Source organism: Pongo abelii, chromosome 10 (genome assembly GCF_028885655.2).
Source record: "Pongo abelii isolate AG06213 chromosome 10, NHGRI_mPonAbe1-v2.0_pri, whole genome shotgun sequence".
In the NCBI taxonomy this organism is placed as follows: domain Eukaryota; kingdom Metazoa; phylum Chordata; class Mammalia; order Primates; family Hominidae; genus Pongo; species Pongo abelii.
In genome coordinates this window covers 41637891-41654430 of record NC_071995.2, presented here as the reverse complement: position 1 = coordinate 41654430, position 16540 = coordinate 41637891, and the positions used below count along the sequence as shown (strand labels likewise).

At 39.4% G+C, this 16540-nt stretch overlaps 1 protein-coding gene and 1 pseudogene across 6 annotated transcripts in view; one reads left to right on the top strand and one right to left on the bottom strand.

Moving 5' to 3' along the window:
• The window catches only part of TMEM117 (transmembrane protein 117), a 597128-nt gene that overhangs the window by 378094 nt on the left and 202494 nt on the right, over positions 1–16540 (bottom strand). The gene's annotated exons all lie outside the window — the stretch shown is intronic.
• LOC103892017 (zinc finger protein 75D-like) lies at positions 9563–11080 on the top strand (annotated as a pseudogene).

The following is a 16540-nucleotide window of genomic DNA, read 5'->3' as shown; positions in this document are numbered from 1 at the left end:
AACCCCAGATCAGGAAGCTAAAGATCTGAGACCTGGTCCTACTTCCAGTGCTTATTAATGGTGCAGATTTGAATGAGCCAATACCCTCCAGAAGCTTCTGTTTCTCCCTCTGCCACTCTGTCAGGGCTGCTGTAAGTGAGTGTTTCTGCGAAACTACAATGGGTCTCCTGGGGAGTGAGAATTGACTGTGTCTAGTCTTTTCAGGGAAGTGTGCAACCTGCTGTACAGGATTTGCCCGAGATGGTCTTTGTCTCAGGGTTTTGCATGCATCACATCCTGGGAAAATGATGGTCTGGTCACACTAGATGGCTGCCATTCATCATAAAGCCCCACCCCAAACAACATTCTTTCATACAAAAACACAATTAAATAAGCAAAAAACTCTACAAGCAATTTGAATACATAAATCTCCTCCTTCCCTGGCCTCTGCCCAGAGCTGAGAACCACTGACTTAGGTGAAGTCTACTTAGGGTTGAGTGCAGCTACAAGAGTAGAGTTAACTGGCCGGGCATAGTGGCTCATGCCTGTAATCCCAACACTTTGAGAGGCTGAGGTAGGCGGATCAAGACCATCCTGGCCAACACGGTGAAACCCCATCTCTACTAAAAATACAAACATTAGCTAGGTGGGGTGGTGTGTGCCTGTAATCCCAGCTACTCGGGAGGCTGAGGCAGGAGAATTGCTTTAACCTGGGAAGTGGAGGTTGCAGTGAGCCAAGATTGTGCCACTGCACTCCAGACTGGCGACAGAGCAAGACTCTGTCTAAAAAAAAAAAGAAAAAAAAAAACAGTAGAGTTAATTATCAAGAGTACTTTCCGGATAAAATATTGATAAGGTCCTAGGAGTTGCTTAAGACATACTATGTGGTTTAAGGAATTCATAATAGCAGAAGTCTCCATTTATGTAACAACCAATGGAATAAACAGTGCAAAAAGTTAGTTTCATAATCTAAGACATGTACTATTTTTATTAAAACAACTGTCTCTAAATTACTTTGGCCATTTCTAATTAAAATTACTTCAAATATGTTTCATCTAATATAGTGTAGAGATTTTACCTGTTTTTATTGCATGCTTAGAACACTTGCAAATTCAGTAGGTCTAAAATATAATCTTGACCTTTTCCTTAAAGCATATATATCATTATCAAATCATCTGAAAGAAAATCTGAAGCATAAAAAAGGAGAAAAAAATAAATTTTTGAATCAAAGAGTCCTTTTTTCATTCAATCAGCAAAAATTCACTTTTTTTTTTTTTACATTTATTGTCCACTTTATTTCTATTATTATTGCATTGTAATATATAATGTATATAGGTGTTTATTATTACATGTAATATATACAGTGACAGATCATCAAGTGGGTATGTGAGTTTACCTTAGGTGCAAAGAGGTGATTGTACCATCACAGTGACTATAGTTAATAAAAAATTCACTTTTGCCTTTTGTAACCATTTTAGAAATTTAGTTGACTAACTAGGGTTAGTGCAATTCTCCACATTTTTATGTTTCTTATCTAATTTCAAGACAAAGGCAGAAAAAGGTTGTGTCTGGGCACAGCTGCAACACACAGCATGAAATGAACCCCAGCAGAGTGGCCTAGTCACCAAGAGCAGCCAGCACATAACAAATTTGGAGTGATTAATGCATGATGTACCAACTAGATAGTCTAATTAAATAACAGTGGTTAATTACTAATTAGTATGTGACTTATGTAGATAGAAGTGCTTAGACTTGTCAGATGTTAAAAAGAACATTGAAAAAAATCAAAACTGTCATTTCAATGATCTATTTAAAAATGATGCATCAGAGGTTTTTTTTGCTATCATTTGCCTCGCCAAAGCACACATTGGAGAACCTGTTTTCTCTTTCTAAAACAGATGTCCTTATTCTATTTAAATAATAACATTACCTTTGATGTCATGAAAGACTATAAAGCCTAAAATGGTATAATATTTTGAAGTAGTGGAGAGGGTAACATAGTGTCTAATATCCATTTAAACACCAGTATATTTGAAACATATCATTATTAATCAGCTGGATATATTTCGTTCTTACTTCTTACATGCTTATCAAGTGCATACTTAGAAAGCCCTGGTTTCACTAAAAACCCCTCTAGTTAGCCAATCCAGTGACAAGCACTCAGAATACACAAATCTATTTTCCAAGTGATTCATCGTCCCTAGTCTTTGGGGTAAGAGGAGGGCCAGCAGACCCTTGCTTTTAGAAATCATATAAGATTTCTTTCCACAACTGTGAGACTTGGTAGGTTTGGGTTTTTTTCCTTTTTTGGCATCTATAGAAAAAAATACCATCTGTCTCATCACCAAAAAAAAAAAAAAAAAAAAAAAAAAAGGAAAGAAAGAAAAGGAAAAGCTTGATATGGCATAGTGATGTCAACCTTTACTTTCAATTATTTATCACCTAAAACACACACACACACACACACACACACACAGAAGGCTTCATAAATAATGCTTTCTCCTTTTGTGAAAAGTGTAGGTGGAAATACTACATGTATCCTCCTAAATGAGCAGATCAGATTGGTGCTCATCTTTACTAAACATTATTTTTTCACAACCTCACCAAAAATCAAACTAATCATACCTTTCCCATCTCCTTGGTGATAGTGACACATTTGCCACCTTAAAACAAAAACCCATAAACAAAAGATACACTCTAAAATCCAGGACACATTTGCCTGAAAGGAAGCTTAAGGATGGAGGGACTATTATATAATTTATCAATTTATATCTGTGGCCAGAGTAACACTCATCAGAATCATCAAGGATACTTAATTAATATGAACTTTTCTGAGTCCCACCTAACACCTCACACAATCTGTATTTTTGGCAGGCACCCAGGTGATACTGACGCAACCTAAATTATAAAGGTGGTTTGTGGGGCTCAGGGTACTCCCCCAATACTTTGCATCATCCACAAACCTTCAGGCACTCTGTTCACCATTGACCTCTGCCTTCATCCCCACTAGCTTGTAAAAGATGAAAGAAAACTGTGACTTTGTATTTCCACTAAAGAATAAAGGGAAGTGTGGCAAGAAATCAGGGCAAAGAATTAACTGTCAAGTCATGTATTGTTTCTTATCTAGTTTAAAACACTCATTGATTGAAATGTAGACTTACGTAGTGAAAGCCCTAGAGAAAAAAAATTAAATAATCCCAAAACAGTAATTAAGTTAGAAGGAAGAAAGCTGAAGAAAGAAAGAGGAAAGGGGAACCATTCCTAGGGCAGTTGGGACACAGGGAGAAAGGGAGACTCTGCTGTGGCCATAGGTATGGTCCCGTTTCCACCTGGGAGGTGAACTGAGTGAATTCCCAAAGTTAGGTCTGCAAGCAAACAGTGCTAAATTACCCTTGCTAGCTTGGAACTAGGAGGAATGGCTTCACCCAGAGGCTGGGACTGGCTGGATATCTGGATGCCTTTAAAGAAAAGGGAAAGAAGCTAAACATGCTACTGAACAGCACCAGGAGGAGAAGCAGCAGTAGTGAGAGGTATTGGACATAAGAACAAAGCAGCCAGGTGGGGTGCAGGGGAGGCAGAACCGTGTGAACCCCACTCCACTAAAAACTGAAGGGAGTTGGGAGGAGGGGGTAGTGCTGTCAATCCAGTCAACGGGGGTGACCCACAGATTAACAGTTTATTCCTGGGTATTTTGTTTTATTCTTGTTTTTGAGACACAGAGATTGCAACTCTGTAATATTTCCAAGCTAGTGGGTTTTTGTAATTAAGCCAGTTCCTACCAAAATAAAACTCTCCACATCAAAATTTTCTTAAATCCCATTATATCTAAATGAGTTGTATAGTCTTATTTGTTGTTTGGTAAATCCCATTATATCTCAATGAGGTGTATAATGTTTGTTTTTGTTATTGTTGCTTACCTTCACATAACAAACAAACCTGTGTCATATATATATTTAACAGACTATTAGAGGTCAACTTGGGAAATTATTATACTACTACTTATTTTATTGTTTCTATTAGGAAAATACATTCTGAATCCTGAATTCCGAAGAGTTAATTTATAAGCACATTTTTGGATCAGTACATGTGGGTAATTGAGGACTTCCTGTACAACTAAATTCTGGCAAGTTCTAGCTCCTATAGGTATCTTTGCTACAAATGCTTATCCACAGTGCCCTCTAGCGGTTTTAATTCTCATTTCAACATGGACAAAAAAAAATTTGAGCAAAAGCTTTTCCATCTTATGAGATGAACGTATGCATGTAAGTCTCAGAATCATACAATTCAAAAATTTTAAGTCCAAAAAATACCAAGAAATCTTATTTGAGTATATTATATATATATAATCAAAAATCACTGATCACCATGACACAAAAGAAATATGTTCTTCATGGAATCGATAAATAAAAGCCTTTCTGGGTTTTGTTCTTTTTCAATTAAGAATATCAATATGGATACAATGACTGACTTAAGACTTCTAATTTAAATTTTCTTTTTCACTTATTTTTCTAAGTCCAGCATCCCCTCTTTTAGATGACACATTGTTCTTGGACAGATCTTGTAGATAGTACAATAACAGCCAAAGAGGAAAAAAATTTCCTATGGTAACTACATCATCTGTGTCTCAAATCTCTGATTTATATATTATTACTGTAGCCACCATTTTTTTTTCTGAACCGAGTTTGCTAAGGTTTTTCAGGTGCCTCTCAACAAATAAAATATCCTAAGTGAGGCCAATCATAGAAATTACAGAGGCTTGTGCTGTTCTCAGGCTAGATGCAAAGTAGTGTGGCTTAAGCTTAATTAAATGATACTATTTTCACATACTGATCACAGTATTTCACAGAACATAGAAAAAAACAGTACAACAAATAGAGGTTATAAGGAAAGATCAGAGTAATGAGAACAAAGAAAATGAAGGAAGAAAGAAAGAAAAGTGTCAACATAAAAGCACAACATCAAGGGGAAAAAATAGCAGTAACCAAAAGATGGGAGATACCAGTGTTCATTTTCCTTGCTACATCTAGGTGATTAACTATATAGTACAAGAAAGTACACCACCTGTGAAATTGGGTAGTGTAACATATCTTTTGATTATGCATAGATCTACTTATACTTAACAAATAATAGGAGGTTAGGAAGTTTGGAATAAAACAATGCAGTGGTTTTCAAAGTGTTATCCCAGATTTAGGAGCATCAGCATCACCTGGGAACGTGTTAGAAATTCTCAGGCCATACCCCAGCTATTTCTACCTCGGGCTCATATCCTCTCTGGAAGCAGACACTTCATGTTAGGTCATGAGAAACTCAGCTCCTCAGGTACCTGGCCTACAGTCATCGGCCTCATCTTTCAATCTCATCTTATCCCCCTCATCCTAACCCCAAGGCCTCATCAGGTCTGCTGAGGGAGCATGTCCATACCACCCTCAGTGACAAAGGGAAAATGATTCTGTTATTCTCTGCACCACAGTGGGGTGACTGGAACTCTGTAAGGTTGCCATGGCCCCTCTACCTGCAATGGCCTACCTACCTACAGCCAGTTCAGCTCTATTGTTTTGTGCTGTGGGGGACAGGGGGACTTCTGAATACGGCTTCCCACTGCCCAGGCTTCACCATGAAAAGGACACAAGTCTTTCCTTCTCTAGTCCACAGTTGTATCTGAGGTGTCTATTGTTCTCCCTGTGCCCCTTCCCTGAAAGTTTGTTGGGTTTCAAACCCTTTTTCAACTTCCAGTTTCCACTCCAACATGTCAGGAGCTTAAAAGTTGCCACTCCATCCTAATAGCAAGCAAACAGCTGAGTGATCTGAAAAATCAACAACTCTTCTTAGATCTGTCAGTGAAGTGATGAAGTCTTAGGGCAAACCCTACACCACAAATTGGAAAGACAGACAGGAAAATACAGAGAATCACAACTTACCAAAGGAGGAATTCATGAGCTGAAACCTCTTCAGGAACCAATGCTGAGGTACAGAAATCCGAGCTGCAACTGATAAACTGATGGAGGCTCGGTGTGGACAAGTCTGAGAGCTAAAACCTCCAGGGAACCCAGCCACGGAGGACCCTCACCCTTCTGTGAGTCTTATCTCCAGGCCCTCACAGCGACTATCAGAGAAAAATTCCCCTGTACTTTCAGCAGTGGGGAAGGAAGAGGAACCATTTGAAATATGAAAGAAAGGATATTCTGTTCTTTGCAAGGCCTGCCCTCCAGAGCCTAACCTCTTGGAATGTTATCAGAGCCTAACCTACCTGGGGGAAGGGAAATACCTAACTCCAGACCACCCTAGCCATCATATCCAGCCTAAGCTAGGGAAAAACTGTGAAGCACTGGTGAAGTTCAGAGCCCAGGGCCACAGGCTCATTAAAAGTCTGAGACCTAGACTGGGCGCGGTGACTCACACCTGTAATCCCAGCGCTTTGGGAGGCTACAGGCTGATAACTTGACCTCAGGAGTTCGAGACCAACCTGGGCAACATGGCGAAACCCCATCTCTACAAAAAATACAAACATTAGCTAGGGTGTGGTGGTGTGTGCCTGTAGACCCAGCTACTTTGGAGGCTGAGGTGGAAGGATCCCTTAAGGCTGGGAGGTTAAGGCAGCAGCAGCAAGCACTGTTCACACCGCTACTGGACACGAGCCTGGGTGACAAAGTGAGACCCTGTCTAAAAAAAAAAAAAAAAAAAAAGCAAGAAAGAAAGAGAAAAAAGAAAAAAAGTGTGATACCTAATCAGAGGAGTACAAAAGACTTCCCCCCTCCCCCCACACCCTACCACTGCACCACTGAAGGCCTATTTACTGCACTTCTTTCTACCCAGTACATCATGTCCTCCTTTCAACAAGAAATTACAAGGAAAACAATTATAAAGCAAAAACCCCAGTTTGAAAAAACTGAACTGGTATCAGAACCAGAGTCCCATATGCCAGGAATGTTGGAATTGTCAGACCAGGAATGTTTAAAAACTATCATTAATATGCTAAGGGCTTTTATTGAAAAAAATAACTTCAAGAACAGATGGATAACATAAGCAGAAAGATGAAATTCTAAGAAAGGATTTTTTTAAATGCTACAGATCAAAACAAGTGGATCAGAAATGAAGAATGCCTTTGACGGGCTCATTAATAGATTGGACATGACTGAGGAAAAAAATATCAGAACTTTTTTTTTGAGAATATGTCAATAGAAATCTCCAAAACCAAAAAGCAAAGAGAAAAAAAAAGAAAATAAAAAGGAATATGTAAGAACCATGGGTTAACCATGAAAGGTATAACTATGCGTAATGGGAATATCAGAAAAAGAAGCAACAGGAAAAAAAAAAAAAAAACAGAAACAATACTTGAAGCAACAATGACTGAGAATTTTTCCAAATTAATGTTAGATAACAAACCACAGCTCCACAATGCTCACAGAACACCACGCAGAACAAGTACCAAAAAAAGCACATAACACCTGGGCAAACTGTATTCAAACTGCAGAAAATCAAAGACAAGGAAAAAAATCTTAAAAGAAAACCAGAGGGAAAAAACCACCTTACATATAAAGGAAAAAAGATAAGAAATATATCCAACTTCACCTCAGAAACCACGCAATAAAAACAGACTGGGGTGAAATACAGTGTCCCCCTTATCCATGGTTTTGCTTTCCACGATTTCAGTTGCCCTCTGTCAACAGTGGTCTGAAAATATTAAATGAAAAATTCTACAAGTAAATAATTCTTAAGTTTTAAACTATACACCACTCTAAGTAGTGTGAAGAAATCTCACACCATCCCATTCCATCCCTCCTGGGAAGTGAATCATCTCTTTGTCCAGTGTATATATGTTTATATGCTATAAATGTATATAGTCACTTAATAGCCTTCTCACTTATCAGAGAACAGATAACAAAACGAAGTTTGGTATAACACCGTAAGATATTCTGAGAGAGAAACTATGTTTACATAACTTTTATTACAGTATATTGTTATAATTATTCTATTTCATTAATATTGTTAATATCTTACTATGCCTAACTTATAAAATAAACTTGGTCATATATATGTACGTATGTATAGTAAGGAATATAGTTATATTACTCTATTTTCATGCTGCTGATAAAGGCATACTCAAGACTGGGATGAAAAAGAGGTTTAATTAAGTTACAATTCCACATGGCTGGGGAGGCCTCACAATCATGACGGAAGGCAAGGAGAAGCAAGTCACGTCTTACATGGACGGGAGCAGGCAAACAGAGAGAGCTTGTGCAGGAGACCTCCTCTTTATCAAACCATCAGATCTCATGACACTTATTCACTATCACAAGAGCAGCAACAGAAAGACCTCCATGTATGATTCAATTACTTCCACTTGGGTCACTCCCACTACACATGAGAATTGTGGGAGTTACAATTCAAGATGAAAGTTGGGTGGGACACAGCCAAACCATAACAATAGTATATACGGGGCTTGGTACTATCCTCAGTTTCAAGCATCCGCTAGAAGTCTTAGAATGTATCCCCTACAGATAGGAGGGACTACTGTAATAAAGGGTTGAGAGAAAGGAACTCTTTTTTCTAGAAAAAAAATTAGAATTCTGTGCCCTCTGAAATTATTCTTCAAAAGCAAAAGAAAAATAAATACTTTCTTAGGCAAGAAAAAAATGAGAAAATTTGTTGCTAGTAGACCTATCTTGCAGGAAATGTTAGAAAAAAGTTCTTCAGAGACAAGGGAAATGATATAGGTCAAAACTTCCAATCTTCATGAAGGAGAGCATTGTGAAGGAACAAATGAAGGTAAAATAAAGACTTTTGTTTCTGTTATTCTTAATTGCTCTGACAATTTGTTCAAAATAACAAGAGCAAAAATGTATCTGATTATGTATGCTCATGTGTATATGTTTAGATATAGTTTTGTATAAGTAAAATGAATGATAGCAATTATACAAGGGATGAGAGGGAGGAATTAGGAATATCTTATTATAAGGTACATGCACTACCTATCAAGTAGTACAGTGTTTTCGGAAAGGGGACTTGGATTACTTATAAATGTATATTGTAAACTCTAGGACAAACACCTAAAAAGTAAGAAAACAAGTATGGTAATATTCTAAGGAGAGAAAATAAAATCATATAAAATAATTTAAACCACAAAAGGCAGCAAAAGCGTGGAACACAAAAACAGAAGCAAAGAACAAGCGTAATAAAGAGAAAATAGACAGACGTCGACCAAGGAATAGTGAATCCGGGTAAGGTCTCTGGGAGGTGGAGGAATAGAATGGGAAAACTGATCTTCCAGGGCCCCTTCCAAGGCTCCCAAAATCTTGGAGCTTCACTTTCCAGGCATAGTGCGCTTTCCTGACACCACTTCCCCATGTGGCGCAGGAACAGAGCTTCAATACCCAGAGCAGCAGGGAGACATGGCAACAGAGGGTAGTCAAGCTGAGCAAGAGGAAAGTGGCCTCCAGGGAAGCCAGAGCCGACTGAAGTGCTCTTAGGAAGATCTACTCATTGATATTGTACCAAACCTGATGCACCCTCATTTGTCAGAGGTGGCCCCAGGTGGGTGTCAGTGTCACACACAGGGTTAAAACTGTTCTTAGAGCAAACAATGATGAGAGAGCTGAAGGCAGATGCATACTTGAACCCCCAGATGGGGGCTATGTGGGAGACTAATGGGTCTGTGAGAGAGAACTCCAGTCCCAGTAAGAAATGCACCACAAAAATAGGGTATCTCGGCCTGAGGGCACTCACAGGCACTTCCAGACCTTCTGATACGATGAAGCAACTGGAACGCCGGAGGCTATCAGCTTACTTCAGAAATTATGCCATCAGTGATTGAGGCCAGAGATCCACCCAAAAGAGTAGATCTTGGAAATATTGATGTTAGAGCAGTTCCTGACCATTTTGCACAAGGATACCCAGAACTGGGTGCAGAAGCATCATCCACAGAATGTCAAAACAGGCTCTGGTCCTGGTGAAACGCTTGCAGAGAGAACCTGGTCAAACAAAGAATAAGGTCACAGCCCATGAGCTGGGAGAGAAGGCAGTGCTCCTGGGAGGAACAGCAGTGGCCCCAGACTTCAAGTATAAACCAGCGGAGCCCCAACCAAAGGGTGTGTCTCAGAAAGAATGTTGGAATATATACTGGGTGCTACAATAGCAGCTAGGCTGGAATACTCACAAAGAAACCCAGCCTGTGTATGAAAGAGTTGTGCATGCTCAACAGGTTTTAGCCCGTGCTGAGCAGAAAAGCACCAAAGACTGGAAGATGGCATCTCAGCTCATCCTGCCTGAGTCCCAGAGTTTGTTGACATTTGAATAAGTGGCTGTGTATTTTTCTGAGGAAGAATGTCAATTATTGCATCCTCCTGAGAAGACTTTACAATGTTGTAATGCAGAGTATCTATGAAGCTGTCATCTCTCTAGGGTTAAAGCTAAAATATGACACTGGAAATGATCATCCTGTATCGGTTTCTGCATCAGAAATACAAATGCTAGGATGCAAAATATCAAAAAAGACCAGAATGAAATTGCCCAGAAAACAACAGGCAGGGAAAATCATGGTGATATACACAAGGTACAGAAACAGCATTGAACTTTTCCAAGGAAGTAAAGAAACTTGCCGCTTGTAAACAAGAGCTTCCAAAACTTATGTGTCTTCATGGGAAACATCACACAGGAGAGAAACCTTTTAAATGTCAGGAATGTGGGAAAAGCTTCAGTTAGCTCTGATCTTATTAAGTACCAGAGAATTCACTCTCAACAGAAAACCTATAAGTGTCACCAATGTGACACAAGGTTTAGATGGAGTTCAGATCTTAATAAGCGCTACACGACACATCAAAGAGTAAAACCATATAGATGCTCATGGTGCGGGAAATGCTTTAGTCATGGCACAAATCTACACACATACCAAATAATTCATATGGGAGAGAAGTCCTTTAAATGTCATGAATGTGGAAAAAGATTCATTTAGAACTTCCACCTTATTAAACATCAGAGAACTCACACAGGTGAACTGCCTTATACTTATATCATATGCAGAAGAAACTTTAGTAGGCAGTTGAGCCGTCTTAGACACCAGAAAAGCCACAGAAGAAGGAAGGCATGTCCAATGTCTCTAAACTGAGGAGTTACCACATAGAGCTTCACCTTAGAAGTGATGAAAGAATACAAAATTATGAGGCATTCGATGATAGCAATCTGTCATCAATAGAACATTTGGGAGGGGTAGATCTTACGCTTCACAAAAAGGAATCTAAGCTGTCTTATTCAGCATTTCATCTTCAGTGCCTAGCACAAGACTTATACATAATGAGTATCTTATAAACAAAAAAAATGAAAGTATAGCTATGAGATATCTTTACCTATCTATCCATATGTATGTATCTGGTTATTCAAAGCTTCCCCAGCCCCAGTCATCTAAATTCTTCCAGTATCAGGTGTTTGACAGATATATAACCGTTAAGACTCATTCTTTATTCTTTGTCAGGAGAGATGGAAAGTAAGAGTATTTGGGCCCTCTCAAGGGAGCTCACAGAGAATTACTAAGTTAGAAACAGTATTAACAGCTATCATTCAATCTGGGAGGCAGTCTTGGTCCTCATCCAGGTATCTGTTTCTTTGTAGGAAGCACAGATAAGTGGTGAATGGTCTTTTTCTGACTTTCATTATGTGGACTGGATGCAGGCTTTCAAACTGATGCCATACTGCTGCAGGGCCTAAGGGGAGGCCTGTATTTGTGGCTGATCAGCTACAACTCTATTGGTCCATTTTCATGCTGGTGATAAAGACATGCCCAAGACTGGGTAATTTATACGGGAAAAAGGTTTTAGTGGACTTACAGTTCCACGTGGCTGGGGAGGCCTCACAATCATGGCAGAAGACAAGGTGGAGCAAGTCATGACTCACATGGATGGCAGCAGACAAAAAGAGAGAGCTTATGCAGGGGAACTCCTCTTTACAAAACCATCAGATCTCATGAGACTTATTCACTATCACGAGAACAGCACCAGAAATACTAGCCCCCATGATTCAATTACGTCCCACTGGGTCCCTCCCACTACACATGGGAATTGTAGGAGTTACAATTCAAGATGAGATTTGGGTGGGGACACAGCCAAACCATATCAATACTATTTAGAGGGCTTAGTACTATCCTCAGTTTCAGGCATCCACTAGAAGTCTTAGAATGTATCCCCTATGGATAGGAGGGACTATTGTAATAAAGGGTTGAGAGAAAGAAACTCACTTTTTTTCTTGAAAAAAGCTAGAATTCTGTGTCTTGTGAAATTATTTTTCAAAAGTGAAAGAGAAATAAAGACTTTCTTAGACAAGAAAAAAAAGAGGAAATTTATTGCCAGTAGACCTATATTGCAAGAAATGTTAGAAAAAAGTTTTTCAGAGACAAGGGAAATGATACAGGTCAGAAACTCTGATCTTCATAAAGAAAAAAGGAGCATCATCAAGAAATAAATGAACGTAAAATGAACACTTCTTTTTCTTATTCTTAATCTGACAATCTGTTCAAAATAAGAGCAAAAACATATTTGATTATGTATGTTCATGTGTATATGCTTAGGTATAGTTTTGTGTAAGTAAAACAAATGATATCCATTATACAAGGGGTGAGAGGGAGGAATTAGGAATATCTTGTTATTATAAGGTACATGCACTACCCATCAAGTGGTATAGTGTTATTTGAAAGGGGACTTGGATTACTTGTAAATGTATACTGCAAACTCTAGGACAAACATCTAAAAAGTAAGAAAACAAGTATGTCTGTAAACTGAGGAAGGTTACCATATAAAATCTGACCTTAGAAGTGATGAAAGAATACAAAATTATGAGGCTTCTAATGATAGAAGTCTGTCAACAATAGAACATTTGGGAGGGATACATCTTATGCTTCACAAAAAGGAATCTAAGCTGTCTTACTCAGCATTGTGTCTTCAGTGCCTAGCACAAGACTTACACATAATGAGTATTTTATAAACAAAAAAAATGAAAGTGGAGCTATGAGATATCTTTACCTATCTATCTATATGTATGTATCTGGTTATTCAAAGCTTCCCCATCCCCAGCCATCTAAATTCTTCAGGTATCATGTGCTTGACAGATATAATGGTCAATACTTAGTTTCATTATTGATTCTTTGTGAGGAGAGATGGAAAATAAGAGTACCTGGGCCCTCTCAAGGGAGCTCACAGAGAATTACTAAATTAGAGACAGTATTAAAAGCTATCATTCGATCTGCATGAAAAACCAAGCCCAGGCCTCAGGGAATTTTACTCTGTAACAGCAAGAGATAATTCAATGTTTGCCTTGGGAGAAGTGCCCCATTCTAGTTGCTTCTCTCCTAAGTACCCACTACCACAATGTCTTCTGTCAAGGAATTACAAGTAGCAAGGGAATGTCTGAATGCAAGGACAGATCTAGGTACCTTGCAAGCACTTCATATCTCTCTTCTTGCTGACTCTGTCTACACAGACATAAAATGACATGAAGAGGAAGGCAGTCTTGGTCCTCACCCAGGTATCTGTTTCTTTGTAGAAAGCACAGATAAGCGGTGAATGTTCTTTTTCTGATTTTCATTATGTGGACTGGATGGAGGCTTTCAAACTGGTGCCATACTGCTGCAGAGCCTAAAGGGAGGCCCATCTTTATATCTGATCCGCTACAACCCTATGTATTAGTCCGTTTTCATGCTGCTGATAAAGACATACTCGAGACTGGGTAATTCATATAGGAAAAAAAGGTTTATTGACTTACAGTTGCATGTAACTGGGGATGACTCACAATCATGGCAGAAGGTAAGGAGGAGAAAGCCATGTCTGACACGGATGGCAGCAGGCAAAAAGAGAGAGCTTGTACAGGGTAAACTCCCTCTTATGGAATCATCAAATCTTGTGAGATTTATTCACTATCATGAGAATAGCATGGTAAAGACCCGCCCCCATTATTCAATGACCTTCCACTGGGTCTCTCCTGTAACATGTGGGCATTGTGAGAGTTACAATTCAAAATAAGATTTGGGTGGGGACACAGCAAAACTATATCACCTATATCACCCTCTCTGTCTGAATACTCTGCAAGAAGGCCTGGAGATTTTGCAAAACTGATTTATTGAGAATAGCAAGGACAGCCCTGTGACCTCTTAGCCTTGATGCATGGCTAATACCAGTAGGAAACATCCTGAAGTGTCAGACCAAATAAGGCATGTGGCCTAGAGTGATGACCCCAGTCAGAGCAAGGCTGGATGGAATTGTTTTCTGATGTTATTGGTTTTCTTCTTTACCCTATTGGCCAATGTGACTATCTCTTATGAAAAGATAATGTGATGTCAAAGGAAGTTGGAAGGTATGGATTTATGTCAGATCCTGGTTTATAATGTTGGCCAAGGCTTCTATATATTTAGTATTTCATACAATTGTACTTTTTAATGAAAATGACGTTTCACGTTAAATTTAGACATTAAACAAAACTTTGTTACCAAATCACCCAGAAATGGCCAATGTTCACTTATTTGAAACAGAGGTCTTCAAGTATTTTTTCTACCAAGAATCCGTTCTAATCTTATTTACAAATTTGTAAAATGAGCATAATAATTCCTACTTCCTAGGGCTACTGTGAGGATTAAATGCACACATGTGAGCATGCCTGACAATGACTGGCCACAGTAGATGTTTCCTAAACATTTGGAACTTTCTTCATTCTTCTTTCAGCTAGTTATTAGAAAATAAGCTTTGTCTACTTGTCTGGCTTTTAAGCATCCTTTATTAATGAGTTTTCCCACATTTCTAGCTAGTATTTAGGCCCACTAATAATGGTCAGAATGGTAGCCTTCTGCATGATATTTCTTTCTGGAGGTGCTCCTCTCTAGTCAGCCTGAAACAATACACTAATGTCCCAACTCAGCTAGGTATACTGCTCATGAGTAACAAAACCAAAATATACTAGAAACCCCCAACTTGACATTCCTGAAAATGGAGGGGAGGTGATGGCTAGGGGTGGAATTTTTGTAGACAGTATTTATGCTATTAGGTACATCCTCAAGCCAATAAAGTAGAAATGAAAGAGGAAAGAGGTGATCATATAAAATGGCCACTAAAAAGAATGAAAATGCTAAGCCAAGAGGAGGAAGTGATCTGGGAGGAAAGGATCTCATTACATTCCCAAAGGCTGAAGATTATGACTGTCCCACCATCCTCCCTAAAATGATCTGAGATTATGCCCTTGAAATTAAAAGGGGAAATTCAACTTCCTGCAGAGGGCTCCATTCTCTTTGTATGAATCCATGTTTGCTGGCATCCTGGATAGCTGCTAGCATACCACCATTCCAAAGAATTTATTCATGTAGCTTTTAGAAAGAAAGGAAGTTAACTCAAAAATTCAAGGATGTACTAGATCAACGGACCCAGCAATTATTGCTCCTCATGAGAATCAGCAAAGTCCCCAAAAACAAGTCAGCAAAAGAGCACTCCATTTTCCCAAAGCTGCTTACCCCTATTATAATCCCTGTTAGCTTCAAAGCTTATCGTGCAGGTCCATCTACACTGGCATCATTACCAGCAGGGTTAGAGAGCAAGAAACATGGTTCTATTTCAGAGATCAATTATTTATGGCAGGTGGCAGGAAATGATTACATTTAGATGTGTCTGAGCAGGAACAGAGAATTGAGATTTGTTATTCCAAGTTCAGATACTCCACCATCATTTGAGTACACGGGCTCCAGGAAAAAGCATATTCTCATCCCTGAGGTTGTAGAACAGGATCAGAATGTCAGGGCTTCTGACTGACTCATTAGTGCCTAGTCTGCCCTTTCACCCCTCTGATACAGTCTCCCAGGGCCACATTCCCTATGCATCCTGACTACTCATGTCATTTCCTTACCATCGTAGAAAAAGAGAAAAAACATATGTCCATGGAGACATGGGCAGTAAGGAAAGAAATGGCAAAATGAGACAAAGGAGAAAGATGTCATTCTACTGCATATCTGCCCACCACCTCCTCAGCACATGGCTAAGAGACATAAACTCCATTGCCTTTCTGAGGACACAAGAGAAAGACAGCATACAAAAGCTCAGGAACTAGAGAAATGGACAGATTATTCATGCATGGGACAGAGTGAAGAGGCGGAATGCTCCAACTCCAGATCCCACAGGCAGAGATGGAACTGAAGACCTGAACCAAGTGTGAGGGGGTGTGGGTTCATATTTCAGTCTCCCAGAGAAGATGGGCTGAGCGGAGAAAGACAAGAAAGGGTCTGTGAGAGCAGAGGACTGCAGGCTTTTTCCACCTGTGTGCATTTGTGAGGCCTGAGGTTGGAAGTCAGGAATTCAGGGAGCAGAATGCCATTGTTTGCGGTGGCTGAGGCACAAGAGCATGTGAGTGGGTCAAGCCTACTCTGTGCTAGACTCAGGTCTCCATCTTTCCCTCCCAGCAGACAATGACATGGCTTCTACCCATGGGCCTTTTAAAGTTTCTTCTAGCTCTTTCTCCCCTCCCAAGAAACCTCTTCCTCCTTCATTGCCTTGTTCCCTCTGCCACAAGCCAATCCTGCTTCTGCCACTTTGCCACTTCCATTTTC